Here is a 15,385-nt window from a genome sequence, read left to right as displayed (position 1 = left end):
TAGTCTGCTCATGATTACTTAGGATGCTGTTAGGACCATGTTGTTAGGGACATAAAGAAGATAATCATGAGGACTATACAGGTAGTGTGAACATCTAGATCAGAGTAGGAAAGTAGGTTTAATTGTGCATGGCACTCTCAATCAATTAGTAGTGACTTTCTTCAGTCAGTGGGATGAGAAGCATTTGAATCTATGTCTGGTGTGGGGCGGAGGGCCTGGTGGCTCAGAGGGTAGATATTCTTGTTCACAAAGGGGAAGATGTGAGGCAATGCTAGAGTCACTGCTTCATAGCAGTTCTGAAATCCAGCTGGGCACAGATCGGCAGTTCCTTGATTCAGCCTCGAGACCTGGGAATCTCTCCATGGCTCTTGACTACAAATTCTAGACTCCTGGTTCTGCTCTGTGAGTCATCCTTCTTTTTATATAAAAAGTAGTGTGCATATATACTAAATAGTTTTCTCACTCTGCCTTCTGCTTGTAGAAATTTAATGACCTGAATATTTCTTTTCACTTCGTACCTTTCTATCCCTTTCATTTCGAGGTCATACTTGTTTCTTCCAGTATACAGTTCTCTTAAAACTTTGCGTGTCTCCATTGAATCTCATCTGGTTTAACCTCCGAGCCCAGGTGCAGACTCCTGTGCTACAGGGCAAAGCGAGCAAGTTTTCCTGGAAAAGCAAAGGTGTCCGGGAGCCTCAGAGAAAGATGAGAACATTATTCTGTCCCTCTATGATATCCAGAGCATGCCTTGCCCACCTGACCTGCTCTTGCCCGGCTCAGTTCTGTTTGCCCTACAAAACTCGGATCTCCCCCTTTCCTGACCCTTCATGCTCTTCTTCACCCCCAGGTAGTTGAGGGGCCCTTTCTCTGTGCTCCCAGAGACCCTGTGCTTACTTCATTATAATACCTATCATAATACATTAGTGCCTCAGATCCTTTCTGTAGAAATCCAGGGTTGAAATAAATAACTGTCACTACATGGTATCATAATTGTGAGGTTACTTATCTGTATAATCATATATGACCCAGAGACTTGGTTGTGTCTTTTCATCTTTGTTCATGGCACCTGGGGAGAAAGAAAGGGTCTGGGTTTCTGTTGGCTAAACTAACAAGTTTCTGTCTATCTCTGGATACTTGGAAGGAAAGCTATGACAAACATGCTTAGATAGAACTGTGTGTGTGCTCAGTCTTGTCCGACTCTTGGTGACCCCGTGGACTGTAGCCCACCAGGCTCCACTGTTCACGGAATTTCCTAGGCAAGAATACTGGAGTAGACTGCCATTTCCTTCTCCAGGGGATCTTCCTGACCCAGGGATCAAAGCTGTCTCTCTAGCATCTCCTGCACTGGCAGGCAGATTCTTTACCATTGGCACCATGTAGGAAGCCTAGACAAACCTAGGTAGTGTATTAGGAAGCAGAGACATCACTTTGCTCCACTTCATCTGGCATGCTGAAGTCTGTGGGGTCACAATGAGTCGGACACGACCTAATGACTGGACAACATCTCTGGACATCTTGTAGTATAAGAACAAATACCTGTTTGTCCTCTTTACTTGCAGCCAGACACATTCTGAGCTGAAATAGAAGTGTGCTGTTTTTCTTTCCTATATGTGATTAGTAAATGTTCACCATAGAGGGGAAAAACCTCATAGCTGTGTGAAAAAAAAAAAAAGAACACCTAGACAAAACTGATTGCCGTTGAGACAGAGGTCCACTCACCAAGTTAGGACTCTTAAACGTTATTCATGGCAGAGGGAAGATTTGTGGGCCCAGGCTTAGAGATCAAGTGCAGTGGTTAAAATAGAGGGCCCTGGAGTCAAAACTAATGAGGTTCAATTCCTGACTCTACCACACTCACCTGGGTGCATGGCTTAACTCCTCTTAGCTTCCATCTCCTCTTCTAAAATGAGGAGCCCTATAGTATGTACCTCACAGTGTTCAGTGGAATAATTAAATAAGATGATGTATATAAAATGCTTGGCCTGTAGTGAGGATACAATAAATATTTGCTCTTATTATTAGCAACTGATGTGTGTCTGATAATGAGATAAATGCTATAGGACAGGCCTTGAACAGGGGCTTCTGTTGGGAGACACTGCCCACCATAACCTCTTCTTTGACGTTCATAATACCCACTAAAGGCTCAGAGAACTCCTGGAGTAGACTTTTTATCTTTTTAGATATGTAACATATTAAAAGCTTGAAGAAAAAATGTTGGTAAGATGCTCTACATCCTTGCTGCTCAAAGTAGTATCGACATCACTTGGAAGCTTGTTAGAAATGCAGAGTCACAGGCCCTACGCAAGACCTGCAGAATCAGTATCTAAGGCTCAAGAGATCTCCAGGGAATTCATGTGCATATTACAACATGAGAAGCCCTAGATTAGAAAACATAACTGTGAGGGATACATGAGGCTATGAGCCAGAGTCTGAACCCTCAAGAGGGCTTCAAGATCTCACATTGGCAGGTGGATTCTTTACCACTAGTGTCACCTGGGAAACTCCTTACCAGAAACCAGTAAGGTATAAGGTGAGAAAAGCAGCCTAGACTGTTTGCTGCAGATTGTGAATGTCATAGGGATATAGAGATGGGAAAAGCAGTATGTAGCTTACAAAAGTCTAAGAGTGCTTCCTGGAGGAAGTGAACCTAAAGCTGTAAATCAGAGGACAGGGATGGTGAGAAAGGGTAGAGAGAGTGCACTGTGAATTTGAAGAGGAATTCAAGGAAAGACTCTTCTGGTTCAGTGTAGACTTTCAGCATTGGAGAGATTCACCCTGGCCTCAGGAGAGATCTTCGTCCCTTTAGGGGAAGCCTCTGTTCTGCCCTCTCAACTAGTCAACTAACTTATGTGCCTGCTAGCCCACCAGGCTCCTCTGTCCATGGGATTTTTCCTGGCAAGAATACTGGAGTGGGTTGCCATTTCCTCCTCCAGGGGATCTTCCCAACCCAGGGATCGAACCCACATCTCCTGCGTCTCCTGGATTGCAGGTGTATTCTTTACTGCTGAGCTATCCAGCTAACTTAGGACCTTCCTAAACTGACCCTTCATAGAGGCCCTTAAACCCATGTCCTGGAGCTACAAAACTCAGAGCTCCAGAGCTTCCACTTTGCTTAGAGCACAAAACTCTTTGGTGCCTAGACATCCCTGCTCCTGGTCTGATCCTCTTTTCCAGGTCCCTACTGTCATGGCACCGGTGTGTGCCTTTCATCTTAACAACATTTAGCCTTTACTGAGCATCTGCTATGTGCTGGCACTTCTCACATATTACCTCTGATCTGCACAGTCACCCTGTAGGTCTTATTTATTCATGAGTCCAGCTCAACTTTTAAGTTTCCCGGTCCCTCTGACCAAAGCGAGGAAATGGGGACAGAGTCCCTTCCTTTGGGGCATCTCCGTCTATCTCAGCAATGCTGACGTCCTTGTTCTTCTGAGCTCTCCAGGGCACTGTCCCCTTCTAACATTGTGTCAGGCTCAGCAGTGATGAAACTTGGGACTGACTTGTCTGGTGCTTCTTATTATCTGTGACCTCATCGATTTTCCATTCTGGGTAAAAGAATAGTGTAGTGGATTTTTAGAAGCCTCCGAAAGGTCATTAATTTGCATCAGTTTAGTAGGTACTGGGTACTTAAAATCCCTTTAAAGGATTATTTGCAATAGCTGTTTTCATTAGCATGCTGGATTTAGGTTTCTGTTAAATAATGCCCTGGATTGTGAGCTGGAAGAAGAGTTTATTGTCTATGGGAAATGCGTTAATCAAGGGTACTGGTGCAGAGAAGAGTTGGATTAAGAAGCAGGTAATCAGGGCAGTGGTCCAGTTTCAAGAGGGGCTAAAAAAAATCACTGCAAGTAGAATAAGATGGAGAAAATTATGTTGGCCAGAGCATCTCTCAAAAAGATTCCAGTGGTTGGAAGGAACATTTGGCTGAGTTGCTTTTATGAGGATCAGAGGCACGCTACCATGACAATAGAAACTCAGTTGTCTTCTAGGTGAGTGGGGTCTCATTACCTGAGGGACTTTGCTCCAAGGGCTAAATAAGCTGTGGGCTAGAGCTGAGTTCCCTGAGTGATAGAGGAGAGGATTCGAGGATGTAGGTAGGGATTTTTATAAACCTGTTAGGTTTGTTCATTCATTCATGTATTTGTTGCATTAATCAGTCACTCAATCTCATGCTCAGTAAATATTTATCCAGCTCCTACTTTGTGTCATGTACCTTTCTAGATGCTGGGGATGAAACAAAGGCCATAGCAGACAAGATTCCCGTTCCTCAGGAACATCCTAGTGGGGGTATGGGCAGATGATAAACAAATAAGTGAACAGAGTAATTTCAGCTTGCACTAAGGGGTAGGTTGACCAATTGCCTTTGAGGTAGCAATTCATAGACTAGCTGTTCAGAGATGAAGATGAGTCCCTGGGCCAGTCAGGTCCTCTATCCTGGGAAACTGAACTAGAGACATAGGCAATGTTGGTCAGTTAGTAGCTTCAAGAAAAAAAAGTTTCATCCCTCCCCTGCCTAGTCTGCCATTTGTTGTTTAGTTGCTAAGTCATGCCTGATACTTTTGTGACCCATGGACTGTAGCCCATGAGGCTTCTCTGTCCATGGGATTTTCCAGGCAAGAATACTGGAGTGGGTTGCCATTTCCTTCTCCGGGGAATCATCCTGACTCAGGGATCAAACCCACGTCTCCTGCTTAACAGGGATTCTTCACCACTGAGTCACCTAGGAAGCTTCACAATTAAGTAAGTGCAGTTTATTCTAGTCCAAATATAAACCAATAAAGCTGTTAAGAGACAAAATGGTTCTACATAAAAATCTGGATCTCCCATTTCTTTGGGAAAGTCAACCAACCCTATATCAACACAACTATCTCCCACTTTCTGTGTCTTGGTAGGGTCAAACCTGCTACAGTAGCAGCAAAAACTGGAGCACAATTAAGACCATGCCCACCTAAACACTGGCGAGGGTCACAAGACCTACCCTATAAACAATCTCTCTTCTCGGTCCCAGGCTTCCTGCCTGTGCAGTGATGACCATAAAGTCAACAGCTCAGGGAAGCCTTTAGATTGTTTTGATATTGACCTTGGTCACAGGAGACAAAGAGGTCTGTAAGTCCTGAGAACTTCTGTATACCTTTAACCCACAGAACCACTATCACATGGGCTTTGTGTATGCCCTTCAGAATAGACACATAAACTCGTTTACCACAATCTGCAACACTCTCTACTATTCAGTGTTTCTGTACACAGTATTTCTACATTGTGCTGTTTTAAATCTATGTACTTTATTATTTTTTTAAGTTTCTTTTTTCTCTAAATAAGATGCAGTCAAACCTGCTTTAGGATTTATAAATAAAACAATATTTATCAGAGTTAGTCTGCCATAGTCCATTAAAATAACAATTTCTACCCTTTGAAAGCATCAGGGAGGTTATCACTCCATCCCTCCTTCTCCCCCTCCTCTTCTCGCTCTATCAATGGTGGTGAAGAGACGATCTGTTGGTGAGGCTGAGAACAGGTTTGAGAGTGGTCAGCTCAGTCTCTTTCAAGAACGGGTTTCACAGTTGCCCTGCTGTTAGGAATGTTTTCAGCTCCTGCTCCTGGGTAGTGAGATGACCTGTATTCCCTCCCCTATCAGGTCGTTTCTTGCTCAGTGGATGTGGGGCAGATTGGCTAGAAAGCAGACTCTTGGCTCAGGGAAGAACCAAGGTCTAGACCAGGAGGTGGGGGAAGGAGTGGAATCCTTGCCTCTTGTCACAAGTCTACACCGTGTTTCTCAGCATAGCTTTATCACACCAGAGCTGATGTCTTCATCCCAGTTTGACTCCTATGAGAAACATCCCAGTTTCTCACCTGGATCAGAACTCACAGGGGAACGAGATGTGACTGGAAACTCAGAGATCTCCGTGGAACCACAAAGTTGTACAAAAAGAGGCAAGACAGAGGGAGCAGACGAGCTGTGTGAGCGATAGGTTTCTAGAGGGAAGTTATAAAAACATTCTGCCACTCAAGGAGGGTGGCAAGATAACCCATTCATTAGTACTGTTCCTATAGCCCAAACAGTAAAGAATCTGCCTGCAATGCAGGAGACCAGGGTTCAATCCCTGGGTCAGGAACATCCTCTGGAGAAGGGAATGGCAAGCCACTCCAGTATTCTTGCCTGGAGAATCCTATGGACAGAGGAGCCTGTCGGGCTATAGTCTGTGGGGTTGTAAAGAGTCAGACATGACTGAGCGACTACCGCACAGCACTGTTCAGGGAATCTGGGCCACCATCGTGTTCCCCAGTTATGCTCCTGCCCTGGTGTGGTCTGCCTGGCTGGTGGTTCCGCAGTTCCCCAGAGATGCCTGTCTCTGTTCCTGCAGGCGCATCCTTCAGATAGGCTGCCTTGCTTGTGTTAGCATGAGTGAGTTCTTGGCAACTGGAAGACCCTGACTAACGTGGAGTGAAAAGGCATAATATACAGCTTTCCTCCATCCTGAGAGACTCAATGTGCTTTAACCAGCAAACATTTTCTGAAGCCCTGGCATATACCAGGTCCTTTGCTAGACCTTGAGAATAATAAGACCTTATATTTATAGTGTTTTTATATTTTCAGGCATTTTTCCAAGCTCAGTTTAGCTCATCTCATCCTCATAATACAATTCCATAAGTAAAAGTATTCTCACTTATAGACAAGAAGGCTGAGGCACAGAGAATTTAAGTAACATGCTCAAGATCTCAGGATTAGTGGGGACTATGTGTCAATTTGTATTTCCCCAGAAGCAGCCCCTAAGATAAGAATTTGAGTGCAAGAAGAGGAGTGAGGTGAGGGAGTGGGGGAGTGAGACAAGAAAGGGAAGGCAGCTACTCAAAGGTACATCATCAATTGTTAATTTCAAGTGTCAGCTTGGCTGCTAAAGCATTAATTCTGCATGTGTCTGCGAGGATGTTTCTGGAAGAGATTAGCATTGCAATTCATAGACTGAGTGAAGATGTGCCCACCACATGGGTGGGCATCATCCTATGTATTGAGAGCTTGAATATGACAGAAAGATGGAAAAGCGGTGAACTTGCTCTCTGTTTGAAGTGGGCCGTTGAGTTCCCCTGTCCTTGGACATTGATGTGTCTGGTTCTCGGACCTTTGGAATTTGACTGAATTATACCACTGGCTCTCCTGGGTCTCCAGCTTGTAGAGGGCAGATCATAATCACATGCGCCTATCCCTATAATAAGTCTCTTCATTCAGATATATATATATATAGATAGATAGACATACATCTATGGTCTCTAGATAAACTATCTATCTGTCCATCTATCTAGCTCTATATGTGCTGGGCTGTGCTTAGTTGCTCGGCTGTGTCTGACTCTCTGTGACCCTGTGGACTGTAGCCTGCCAGGCTCCTCTGTCCATGGGATTCTCCAGGCAAGAACACTGGAGTGGGTTTCCATGCCCTCCGCCAGGAGATCTTCCCAACCTAGGGATCAAACCCAGGTCTCCCTCATTGTGGGCAGATTCTTTACCAGCTAAGCCACCAGGGAAGTCCAAGAATACTGGAGTGGGTAGCCTATCCTTTCTCCAGGCATCTTCCTGACCCTGGAATTGAACCAGGGTCTCCTGCATTGCAGGCTGATTCTTTACCAGTTGAGCTACCAGGGAAGCCATATATATATATATATATATATATACACACACACACACACATATGTATACAAATATACATATACATATATTTATGTATATATTTGTTTATGTATATATATGTATATATGTATATATTTTGTTTCTCTGGAGAACCCTGACTAATCCATCAAGCCAGCTACCACTCCACTGTATGATAAGGTTCTGCACTTCCTCATGAAGCTCACTGTGGGGGAGCTAGGTAGGAACTTGACTTCCTTCTCACCAGGTAACTGTGTTCAGACTTTGATGGAGTGGGAGGGAGCGCTGAGCAGGGAGAGGTGGATTCTGCTGGGGTGGGCAGAAGCTCCAGTTCAGTTCAGTCACTCAGTCGTGTCCAACTCTTTGCAGCCCCATGGACTGTAGCACACCAGGCTTCCCTGTCCATCACCAACTCCCAGAGCTTGCTTAAACTCGTGTCCATCAAGTTGGTGATGGCATCCAACCATCTCATCCTCTATCATCCCCTTCTCCTCCTGCCTTCAATCTTTCCCAGCATCAGTGTCCTTTCCAGTGAGTCAGTTCTTAGCATCTGGTGGCCAAAGTATTGGAGTTTGAGCTTCAGCATCAGTCCTTCCAATGAATATTCAGGACTGATTTCCTTTAGGATTGACTGGTTTGATCTCCTTGCAGTCCAACAGACTCTCAAGAGAGGCCCCAGAAGGCTTCTCAGAAGACCATGGGGGTGAGCTCTGAAGGATGACTAGGGCATGCTGGGAAGTGGGAAAGGTATAGAGGAAAACATCCCAGCCGAGGTAGAGAGGTAAGGAGGAGCACGGTGGTGTTTGGGGAACAGAGTGTGGCCGGTGAGATTGAAATGCAGGTTTGTGCGGAGCGGAGAGAATCACAGCGGCAACAGTGAGTGGATTAAGGCAGGATGGACTCTCTGCCAGGATGGCCAATAGATAATCTGCCTTCATCCCTCCTGGCCATCAATTGTGGCAACTGTCCTCTGATTCCCACTGGGCAGGTGCGGGTGAGGCTCAGAGGGAGACGGTATCTGAGGTCATGCAGCTAACAAGTGGCACTGCCACTATTGGACACACAGGCTGACCTCTGACCTCCCTTTCTTTCTCTTAGCCCCGTGCTGCTCTCTTGAAGGGCCTCACAGTTCGTGAAAGAGATCTGAGCGTGACTTTCTCAAGCCGGGGACTGATCCAAGAGACTTTTCAAGACGTGTTGGGGCCAACAAGATGTGATGACCAAGTGAATGTTTCGAGGATGGGTGACCCCAAGGTTTATAGGTGTTTTCAGCACAGAGGGAGGAAAAGTGTGTGGGATTTAGAATTAGACTCAGCTCTAACATGTATGATATATATATATGTATACACACCTTATATATGTAATATTTATATATATGTATATGTGTGTGTGTGTGTGTGTGTGTGTATAGTGTTAGTCGCTTAGTTGTGTCTGGCTCTTTGCAACCACATGGACTGTACCCTGCCAGGCTCCTCTGTCCATGGAATTCTCCAGGCAAGAATACTGGAGTGGGTAGCCATTTCCTTCTCCAGGGGAATCTTCCCTACCCAGGGATCGAACCCTGTCTTGACTCAGTTTTGAGGCCCTTTTTGGAGGCTGGTCAGTTCATTGTCTTGAGCAACTGATTATAGGGCTCTCACACTCTGGGGTCGTGCCGCATCTGCCCTAGTCATGCCAGAGCAAATACTAGCTGGTCCACAGGGAACCTCAGAGACCCAGACAGCCCTGCTGTGCTTGCATCAGATGCCCCTGTGGCAACTCCAACTTGCTATTCCCCTGTCTTAGGTGCAACCCTGGGTGGCCCTGCATGGTGGTTTTCTCTCATTTGGAGCTGTCAGTGACAAAGGCTTCTACACTTCCTCTATCTGAGCATCGATGTGCTGTGTCCTGCCATTAAAAGAGTGTTCAAATCGTATACAGCATCCCCTGGGCCTGGATTCCTGGTTCTGCCACTTAGTCGCCGCGTGAACCTGGCAAAGTCACTTCACCAATCCGAGTCTGTGTTTTCCTCTGTGAAGCAGGATCACTAGCCCATGCCCTGAGTGAGCTGAGGAGAGGAGTAAATGAAATAACCTAGAGTCTCTGGCATGCCTTAACCACTTTGGTTTTCACAAAGGGCCATTTTATTTATTTACTTATATTTGGATGTGCTGGGTCTTCGTTGCTTTGCGGCGACTGTGGGCCACTGTTTGTTGTGGTGCGCAGGCTTCTCATTGCAGTGGCTTCTCTTGTTGCGGAACAAAGGCTCTAGGCTTGCTGGCTTCGGTAGTTGCAGCCCTCAGTCTTGGTAGTTATGATGCATGGGTTTAGCTGCTCCATGGCATGTGGGGTTTTCCCAACCCAGGGATCGAACCCATGTTCCCTGAATTGGTAGGTGGATTCCTATCCACTGCACCATCAGGGAAGTCTACAAAGGGACATTTCAAGCATTAGAAAGCAAGGGGCAGATGTGAGGGGAATTGTGTTGGGCTGGGAGTTTGAGAGGGGATAAGGAGACTTCCCAGTGACCTGGAAATCCCCGAATACAAATATTGTCTGTTTCATCCATTGGGAAGACCCTGGTCAAGTCCTGCTTTGTAAATCCCTGCAAATGAGGTTCTGCAGGTGGATAGGGGGAATCTTGGGAGGCTCAGGGGAGACCCTTAGATAACCAAATAAGTAATTTATGCTGTGCGTATGTTGCTTTTTTGGCACCTTTGCACCTATTTCCTTTCAGCCCACAGATTCCTGAATACAGCTAAGCATGCGCGATCAACTTCAGAGATATTTATGCTACAGGGCAGGAAGCCTGACACCTCCAAACGGCTGCTGAGGGGGGAGAAAGGCGGCAGATAACAGCATGGAGCCCCCTCCATCCTCTCATCTCACTGCCTCCTTCCCCCACACAAGCTGTAGAGGGAGAGCCCTGTGAGGCCATCAAGATGAAAAACGCCAGCCTGTTCTCCACGCATGGGGGGACGGCGATGCGTCCGGATTCCGCTATTCTGCAAAACTGTTTGTCCAGGATCTTATATCTAAATTATGTTCCTCAAAATTTAATAAATGAGGTTTAATAGAATGCACTCAGGCGGCACTGATGAAATCTGTCACGGAAAATATTACGATTTCATTGTTTTTATATAACCTCCCTGGAACCTGCTGCTTATTATTTCTGCGCCCCCCACCCTTTTCCCTCCCATTTGCAGGTTTTTAAGTTTCGGGCTTAGCTGTGGAGTCCGGCAAAGCACCCTGGAGAGTGATTCCCTTCTCTCTCTCCTCTATTACCCGAGGCATGGAGGGGCTGGATGCCTTGGTCTAACCCTTGTGAGGAGTAAACAAAGTTGTAAACTGTTGTTTTTTTAAAAAATGGTTGGTTTCAGATGAAAAATTCTTATATTCAATTTGTCATCTGTATGTGGAAAACCACAGGAGTGCTTCTCCCCCAGGGAAGGATGTCAGATATTTCACTGATGTGCAATCAGACACCAAGGTCATGGAGAGCCTGCGCTTGAAGGGAGCGGGGTGGTGATCTCAGTCCCAGCGAAGCGCCTGCTCCGCCCTGGGCTCCCTGTTCACAGTTTCATGCTGTGCTGTGCTGAGTCACTCAGTTGTGTCTGACTCTTTGTGACCCCATGGACTGTAGCCCACCAGGCTCCTCTGTCCATGGGGATTCTCCAGGCAAGAATACTGGAGTGGGTTGCCCTGCCCTCCTCCAGGGAAATCTTCCTAACCCAGGGATTGAACCCAGGTCTCCTGCATTGCAGGTGGGTTCTTTACCTTCTGAGCCACCAGGGAAGCTTTACCTTAATCTTTATGACAACCCAGTGAGGCAGGTTCCCTAATGGTCCCCAGCTTTTGAAAAGGAATCTGTGGCTCAGAGAGGTTTAGTTACTGCCTCAAGTCACACAGCACCAAGTGGTGAAGGCAGGATTTGAGCTGGAGTTTCTCCGAATTATTCAAATTCTTTACCTTTATCAAAGCCTTATCTCCTTTACAACACTGCCTCCTGCTGTCTCATTTTGCAGATAGGGAAACTGAGGCTCAGGAAAGGGAAGCAAAGGTTGTGGTCAACAGCCCAGATTCTAGAGGTCAGATTCATGCTGTTTCACCTTGAACAAATTACTTACCCTGTCTGAGCCTCAAAATTTGCCTTTATGAAATGAGTTATTGTGAGAGATTGGAGAGAATAGATGTGATGTGCTTGGTACATGCCTGTCACAAAGTAAATGCTCAATCAATATTACTTTTAAAAAGCATGAATGAACTGGCTCAAGCTCAGTAAGAATCGCACACAGCTACAAGAACAAGTATCTGAGGGGCTTCCCAGGTGACTCAGTGATAAAGAATCTGCCTGCCAATGCAGCAGATGCAGGAGATGCGGGTTCTATCTCTGGATTGGGAAGATCTGCTGGAGGAGGAAATGGCAACCCACTCCAGTGTTTTTGCCTGGAAAATCCCATGGAGAGACGAGCCTGGCGGGTTACAGTCCATAGGGCTGCAAAGAGTCAGACATGACTGAGCACGCACAAAAGTATCTGAGATGTGACAAATCTGTCAAGGGTTTTATTTGGTTCATGAATTAAGAGGCTTGCTGTCAGCTGCTCAAGATTTCATCCACAAGAACATCCACAGGGTCCCAGGCTCCCTCTCCTCTCCATTCTCATAGTGTGACTTTCTTCCTCATGGTTACATAATGGCTGCTGCTGTGCCTTCAAGCATCCTATCCATGATCTACACAAGAAGAAGAAGGATGGCAAACCCTTTCTCTTGAAACTTTGTCCTTTCATTCTAGGAGGGATGCTCCCCCTAGAGACTCGTGTCTCCTCATGGACCATAACTGCCTCAAGCTATAAGCGCCTTTAGAAGTGTGAGAACTTAGCTTTCTGGCCTCTGCTGAGGAGAAAAATAAGAAGAAGGGCACAGATGGCTGTGCCGGTGAATCTATCGTATTGGTCACATGGGCTACATGTATGTCTGGGTTGGGATGTGACCCAGATATTACTCAGACCAGAGCCTCAGGCTTTCCCACAGCTCCATCAGTCCTCTTCTTGTCTCCAGTGTGGCCCAGCTGCACACAAGAAAACAGGCCCGGAGAGAAGAGGTGAGAGACCTACCACACCAGGTGGAAAGTCAGCGCCAGAGCCAGGCTCCTGCCTTCCAGTCCAGCCTTTCCACTGTGCCGAGCGACCTTGCTGAGGAGGGCTTTCTGTTTATGTAAATTGAAAGCCTCTGGTTTTAAACCACAGACCTTGTCTTCAAAGAAATAGGCCAGAGGTTGTGACAGAGGCTGGAGGACAAAGTCATCTTGGGCAGTGCTGACCTCAGGCAAAATCAGCAAATAACCCCTTTCTAGCTTCCTGTGTTTCATATCCAGAGACTTTTGGTGCCTCCTTTAAAGAAAATTTTTTTTAATATTTATTTATTTGGCTGCTCCAGGTCTTAGTTTTGGCATGTGGGGTCTAGTTCCCCAACCAGGGATTGAACCCAGGCCCCCTTCATTGGGAGTGTGGAGTCTCAGCCACTGGACCACCAGAGAAGCCCCTGGTGCTCCCTGAATGCCTCGGATCATCCTCACTCTGGGGTCCCATGACCAGATCAGGTGCTACCCATTTCCATCCACCCATTTCCTGGGTCCTTATCTTGGGGCACTCTGCCTGCTGCTCTCTAAGGGGACATTCTTGTCACAAGGTATCCCCAGTCCTGAGTTCCTGTAGACATCAATGATGGATGAATCAGTCAGCTCATTTGATAAGCGAACTTTGCAACTCCACACAGACTTTCTCTTGAAGGAGCATTGTTAATAGCATTTTATCCATCCAAGGTGTGATTCCACTGGAGAATATTCTGATTCAGTAACAGGTGCCTGGTGGGGGATAGTCTGGGAAACTTCTCAGGGGTTTCAACTCTCCTGATTGATTGTCAGCTGGTCCACTTCTGGCTGGGAGCTTGGCACAGGATGTGTAGGGGCTGGCCCCAAGAAGCACCTGACCTGAAAAGGGGGAGGTTGGGGATAGGGTTGGGCTAGAGATATTGCCCAAGTGGTCTCCAGGGCTATTGTGTGGGTGAGAAGCTGGGAGACTGGGGGCTTGAGGACTGGAGGTATGGACTGACAAAGTTTGTGTCCCAGGATGGCAGCGTAGCTTGCTTTACATGGACCTGCCCCTAGCACACAGGAGGTGGGTGCTTCCCCCTACCCGCTCCCTCCACCCAGAAGTGGCTCAGATACTTCTAGTAGCAGTCCTGTTAGGAGGATCTGGGACATTTCGTAGAGCAGGGTGTTCAAAGAAGACAGCTTTTACTGTGTATTCCTTCGAGTAGCAGTCACCAGCAATCTCTTGCTAAATTGGCTCAGATAAAATTTATACCATTGATACTGTGTGGCCTGGGGACAATTATAAAAATAATCTCATGTGATTTTTGTGGGTTTTAAATGAGATAGTATACATCTTTTAGCTCTTTATGCATACTCGGTGTTTGTATTACATTTGTCAGAGTTCTCTAGATAGATAGATAGATGTGTGTATGCTTAGTCATTCAGTCGTGTCTGACTCTTTGTGACCCCGTCGACTGTAGCCTGCCAGGCTCTTCTGTCCATAGGGTTTCCCAGGCAAGAATACTAGATTGCCATTTCCTTCTCCAGGGGATTTTCCGGATCCAGGGATCAAGCCCTCGCCTCCTGCATTGGCAGGTGGATGATTTACCTTGGAACCACCTGAGAATCCAGATAGATGGATAGGATTGGCCAAAAGATTTATTCAAGTCTCCCTGTTACATCATATGGAAAAACCAAGATGAACTTTTTGGCCAATCCAATATAACAAATATACAAGATCTTTGGGAATCCACATGTGTCTGGATTCCTGGCTGAGCCGAAGTGGAAAGTGAGTAGATAGCAGAGACTGGCTAGATGCCCTAACAATCCCATTGCCACTTCTTGGGCACACATCAAATATCCCAGCTCCCTTTGCAATTATGTTGGACCCCCACTGACTGTGATTTAGCCCCTTGGCTAAAATGTGAGCATCTCTTTGATAGTTCCTCTCCCCTCACTTCTGCAGTGACTGTGGAGGTCAGGTATTCAAGATCACAACAGCTCCTGATGAAAGGAGCCTGGATCTCTGAGTCATCGCCTGGAGGAGAGTCGCCAGGAAAACCTGTCCATCTGCATCAGACTATGAGGTCAGCAGGAAATAAACCCTAATTGTTTTAGGCCATTGAGACACGGAGCTGGTTTGTAAGAGCAGGTAACCGCACTTTCTTATATCACACGGTGTGTGTGATGCCAGAAAAGGCTCTTCCCTGTATCTCTTTGAATTGACTGAGTTGCACTGGAGGATCATGGGAAAAAAGTTTCCACTAGCCTTAACGAGTGGTGTTCAGACACAACAGGCATGCATACTCCATAGTGTGGCACCGCAGGGGAGGCTCAGCGAGAAGAAACTAGACTGTGAGGTGACAAAGGGGTCTGTTCCAGTGAACCTGCTGGTGGGAATGACATTCCATGGGTTTACGGACTTGGTCCCAGCAAGAAGATTGGGGGCTGGAAGAAAAGAGGGGATCTGATAAAAACACACAGAAAAAATGAGGCTTTGACTTTCTTCATAGTGGACTTGGCACTGTTGAGAGGAAAGGGCTGTATGTGTAAAATGCAAAGCGTGTGACACTGTGGCCCAGCGCCAGTGCTGGGGGTTCCTCCCGTGGGGCGGGCTGAGCGGTGAATGATGCTCCGCTTTGGGGAGGTCAGTGCCAGTCGAGGGAGCTCGGAGT

The 15,385-nt window shown here is 46.5% G+C and overlaps 1 protein-coding gene across 1 annotated transcript in view; it reads left to right on the top strand.

Moving 5' to 3' along the window:
- SRRM4 (serine/arginine repetitive matrix 4) overlaps nt 1–15,385 on the top strand; it is a 508,596-nt gene that overhangs the window by 133,792 nt on the left and 359,419 nt on the right. Inside the window, exon 2 of the mRNA XM_070475279.1 lies at nt 14,677–14,797. The gene's annotated coding sequence lies outside the window, so the exon portion shown is untranslated. The remainder of the gene's footprint in view (nt 1–14,676; nt 14,798–15,385) is intronic.

Source organism: Odocoileus virginianus, chromosome 12 (assembly GCF_023699985.2).
Source record: "Odocoileus virginianus isolate 20LAN1187 ecotype Illinois chromosome 12, Ovbor_1.2, whole genome shotgun sequence".
In the NCBI taxonomy this organism is placed as follows: Eukaryota; Metazoa; Chordata; class Mammalia; order Artiodactyla; family Cervidae; genus Odocoileus; species Odocoileus virginianus.
Note: the sequence above shows the minus strand (reverse complement) of the source record. Positions and strands in the feature narration are given on the sequence as shown.